Source organism: Haliotis rufescens, unplaced genomic scaffold (genome assembly GCF_023055435.1).
Source record: "Haliotis rufescens isolate VD_foot unplaced genomic scaffold, xgHalRufe1.0.p SCAF_6, whole genome shotgun sequence".
In the NCBI taxonomy this organism is placed as follows: Eukaryota; Metazoa; Mollusca; class Gastropoda; order Lepetellida; family Haliotidae; genus Haliotis; species Haliotis rufescens.
In genome coordinates, this window is record NW_025964334.1 from 30,420,791 (window position 1) to 30,426,407 (window position 5,617).

The window sequence follows — 5,617 nt, forward strand, 5'->3', positions numbered from 1 at the left end:
CGGGGGACACCAGAAATGGGCTTCACACATTGTACCCATGTCGGGAATCGAACCCGGGTCTTCGGCGTGACGAGCGAACGCTTTAACCACTAGGCTACCCGACCGCCCCTCTTTGATAAGCACTAAGAAGATGGAAGAGCATGAATACATGACTCTCTTTTTTATGGATCATCACCAGAAGTAAGCCTTGAATCATCATTACAAAGAATATAGGAGTTGTTATCCATATAAAAGTGTCATGTATTCAAGAGTTTATTTGAATAGTATTTCAACTATATCCAGTATTTCAATTTCAATTTTGAAGTAAAGCCAAATTAATGCAGGTCATAGACATTTACAACTTTGTTTGACCCTACGAGAACAGGTGTTGACAAACTGATGATCATAATTAGGAAGAAGTAAGGACTCCAACCCATGATTGTGGGATTCTGACTGCTCATCACAGTGAACTGCAGCATCTCTGATGACTGCCACCAATATCAAGTTCAAGTTTCTTGTCATTCCGTGCACCTAGCCCCTTCCCCCAAGTATACAAATGTGTTGACATATTACTTACTTTTGACAAGATAACCAGACAAACAAATAATAAACTTGTTGAGGCCTTGATATTAGGGCAAAACACATCTTGATATATCATTTAAGGCTCTTTGGATATGACTAAGCAATTGATGTCTACTTCATAAAGTGTTGACAGACATAAGTTAAAAATGAGAACATATATGTAATATAAACATTTAGGCACATCAAAAAGTGGATTGTGTTGACAACCTAACACAGTCACAGGGAACAGAATCATGTACACTTTGACAGGTGCAACATTGTTTGCACCATAACAAGCAAACATTTCTGACACATGACACAAGAGTACAAAGGCTGGTACATTGAAACATTTCAAATAATATTGCTTATATGTTAAAGGTAAACCAACTTTAGAAATCCAAACCCAAGTAGTGAATTAGTCAATGCATGTTTATTTATATACCAATTCCACAATGCATATACGGTATGCATATCATCGTTGTCATGACAGTGCTTGGAATTATGCCTGAAAATCAAGGGGTCATAACCCTAAGTTAAAAATGAATATTAAGGGATTTTTTTGTGTGTGCTTAAAGTAACATTCAGCAATATTCCAGCTATATGACCATGATGACGGCAGTCTGTAAATAAACCTGGACCTGATAATCCAATGATGGACATCAAAAGCATCGATTCATGCAATTGGGATGTGATGACATGCAGTCAACCAAGTCAATGAACCTGACCACAGGATCCATTTAGTCGCTGCTTGTACCAGCAGAGGTTGCTGGGGACCAATAACATGTATAAAGGATCCCTAGATTCAAATACTATAGCACCAAACCTCCAGGACCCCAGGACCCCTTTCAAACACTGCAATACATAACAAAGTGAGTGAGTGAGTTGGGTTTAAGGCTCCTTTGAACAGTATTTCGTTAACATCACAGCGTGTCAACTTGCATTGGGAGGAAAGCCCAAAGTGGATCAGGTCTTAGATGTTTACCACTTTGAAAAAAACCATAAGCATAGCTATGGTGCTGATTAAGTGTAGAAACATTCAGGGCAAACCAGGATTCAAACCCACAAACATAGGTTTCTGACATCCTTCATGGAAGCAAATTTGCACAATGAATTACAGAGCCTTAGAATACTAGCCCACCTATGCGCCCAACACACACCAGAAGATACATTAACAGATTAAGTTACACAATTTTGTCTAGTTCTTTATGATCATGATTATAGCAATTAATAGCTGTTATTTTAGAAAACAATAGTTATTGATATCCTTACTCAATCCCAAAGATTGTATACACTCACTCTATTTCGCTTTTATTTATTGATTTAAAACTAAAAAAATTGTAAAACAATCAACTAAAAACCATGTCGTCTCATTTAATGGATTTTAGGGCTGTATCTAGAAGGGGTGGCAAATTGTCCCCCTAAAATTCCGGACCCTCCCTAGTAAACTTGGGAGGGGAGGGGATCTCAATGCAGTTGCTATGCAATATTCACTCCCCAGCTACAAAATATTAACTACGACCCTGGATAAACTGCTTAAAGGAATAATTTTGAAACTGATCCAATCCCAGATATCTATCATCAATCATATTCATTGACTGCTAAAAGTGTTAAACTCTTAGACATGCATTCAAAATATCACCTAAGTAATTATGGATTCTATCCTTATTCCACATCGAATCAGCTCTTGTTGATATTTCTGAAACTGGTTTACCAAGACATTTTAAATACTTCATAACTTCAAATTATGTACATTCTATATTCATATTAGCAGTATGAAATCAATATCAATTTTTTGGAATGAACATTTCATTTATACACAATGGTACCAGGTGTGACATGCAATACAGGTGTAGGAAGGCTAGCAAATCAAGGGAACTAAATTGTGCTTGATCAAGAGTGCGAGGATCAAACTCAGTTCTTCTCAGTGACAAGCAAATGCACTCGTCAATGTGGTAGTCAACTATCCATACAGTAACTTGGTACTGATAGTAACAATTTCCTGTCAGGCCATTGAAAAAAAGGTTTCACATCAGAAGCTTATTTTTAAGAGGTCAAGGTCACCGGGCCATTTCCCCTTCATAAACTTCTCAGCAACTATGGAGGCAAAGTTAGACAAGGAAAGGTAACTCCTTCCATTAAAATCCAGGCATTCTTTACATTCATAGAACTAATACCAACACTGCATTTTCTGAATGGACAAAACCAACATATGAATCACCACAAACGTTTTACCTGCATGATGGTCATATGATCGGAAACATTTTCACTTCTCATGGCCAAACATTCAATGTGTTTGTCTCATTCACAAAATCACCACTTTAATAATGATCCACAAGATGGAAGCATTCAAATGATTCATGGACTATGAATAAACTATGATGTCATCTTCCTACAACATGTAGTTCATTCAGAGGTCAACTAGTCCTTGACCAAGGTCAAACAAGACAAGGTGAAACCTCTGCTGTTATCTAGAGATACGAATAAACTAGAAGTCTCAACAAAGCATGGCAACACATGTATGGTGTTACAATCAACAAGACTTTTGAATATCTTCTGCTAGTTGATGAGTAACTTGACTAGCCACTACAGCCGTAACTAACATCATTGACATTGACCACAGAGCATTTGGTAATATTGCAGCAGTATCACAGCATGTCAAGCCAAGATTGGACTTCAAAAATCGTACATATCTTGGGATTCTTTGGCCTGATGTGCCAACACATGGGACTACAAAGTTCAAATTAAGTATGAAAATCAAGGGTCCTTGTCAAAGCCTTAAGGTAAAACAATTCAGATTTAGAGGTCCCTTGATTCAAATACCATAGAAGCAAACCCCATGGACCTCTGTTTAGCTTGTACACTGGGCTACCTCATGGCCCCTTAATTAAAGCGATGGGTCACTCAATCTCAAACCAGCAACCACTCGTCAGTCCTTCATGAGTTTGAGTATACTACATTCACCATCACCCATGAATACATAAGGCTGATATGCCCTGTAGTCTATTGTTAACTAACAAATCAAGCAATGTTCTGATTCCAGCAAGAGGGAATCCAACAAATGCTGGGATTAATAAGGCTCAGTTTACATTGCACAATCAGCAATATTTCTCATGCAACGTGTCACAGCACGGTTCTCAACACATTGTTTCATTCACAGCCTCATTTCATTACTTGACTGAAAATAGACATGTACGATACACATTGTACTACACCATATGTTGACCATATGTATTCACAGGTGAAGAAACTAGGACACAGATCATCTGGGCTTCGATTTTATTTATCAGAAATAGAAATGTTAGATAAATTTAGTCATGCTACAACTTACTTATTCTTATTCACAGATTCACACAGGACTAGCAATGTTTTTCATTAGCAATACATTCACAATTTGTAGCATAGGATGAGTAGTTTGCTTTCGGTAAAAATACTTTTGAATCAAAGCGATTTGAATCAAACATTTTTAGGACATTATTTTGCTTTCATGTTGAAAAAGGTCAGGTGTCTGTCCATGAATTGCTAATGTGGTGCTATTGGAACTGGTAGGAAGACCAAATCCCCCATTTCTTACATGAGTAGCGACACAAAGTTATTCACACGTCAAATTGCATCAATATGCTCTGCCAAGAGTGATTTGCAGCAAGGGGCACCTGTGTCCTGTTCCACAAAATGAGCTAAGTACTGAGATGATCGTAACTCCCATATGTGTGTAATGCTATCATGGCTTTCAGAAAGGGACACCCTTCATCCATATATTTACAGGTTCGAGAAGTCAAAGAGCAATGGAAATCCACCTCGTCATATGTTTGCAATAAGGCTATGTGGATACATGGACAGACTGGTACACATTTCTAGTATATATCACTTCAAACAAAATTAGTACCACTAAATCTAAAACCAATGACTTAAGGTTTCAAACAAGGATATTTAAACTCTCTAAATATCACAGACCAGTGTGGGAATACATTGTTGTTCTATCCTAGATATAATTATACAAATGGAATATATTTGTATCTGATAAAATCCTGAGAAATTAGCAGCACAATATTTACAGCATTGCCAAGGTCAGACAAATTTATAATGTCTTCAAAATTGAAAAACAACATTAAACTCTTGATGAAGATGAATATGCACAAGCAAGTTTACTTTCACTTATCACAATAACTTTGTAACCTTTTGTCATGATGATTTTGTGTCAAGAAAATATTATCCATAACAGCAAGGTGAGCAGGGTCCCTGAAATCTGATAGAAAGATTTGAAACAATAATTTTGTCTAGTGCTAAGATCTTTTGTAGAAATTTGGGCTCTGAGATTCCCATTCTCATAAGAACCTCTTCCTCTGATATGACTCCTCTCCGCATGAAGCTCTGAGGACACCTTTAATAAGCCAAACAACACTGAAATAGTGAGCGGGCCTCTGTATCTTCAAAATGAATGTAATCAGGGAGTTCTGAATGCAAAACAATAAAGTTGTGCTATGAAATTGTTGATATATATACATCCTGTTGTTTTTGAGAGCCATGGCAGATACACCAAAAAATGTTTGTGTTCTGTGTGGGTTTTCAAAAAGATTCTGAATCAAAGTGGTAAGAAATGACTACAAATAGATTTAGAAAGCTGGCATCTGACTGGTTCAAGAACCAACATAACCTTCATTTGGATTAGGTGGTCAAAGTTCGCTAAGGATTCACCTGATGTGACATCCTATGGTGTCGTCAGATCTTCATGCAGAGGGCTATCATACTGGAGTAAAGATTGGATTTTTATAATAATGAGACTGTCAGATTTCTGATGTGATCCTGCTCCTTAACAAAACTAACCACTAGGCCTTGCTGGTTCATAATTATCAACTGACCAAAATTACCTTTAATGATTATGGACAATTTCTGAATCTCATTAGCTAAACAGAAGATTTATTTGACTCTGGATTCAGGACTCAAACATTTATGTAAGGAGTTGGAAATTTTCATGTTTAGGCTTAAAAAACTAAAAGAATTGGTTCTCAGGCAATGACTTTTGAAAATACAGTGTGGACAGGCGGTGGTTGTTTTATTTTGCTTGTTCAAACGAGTATGT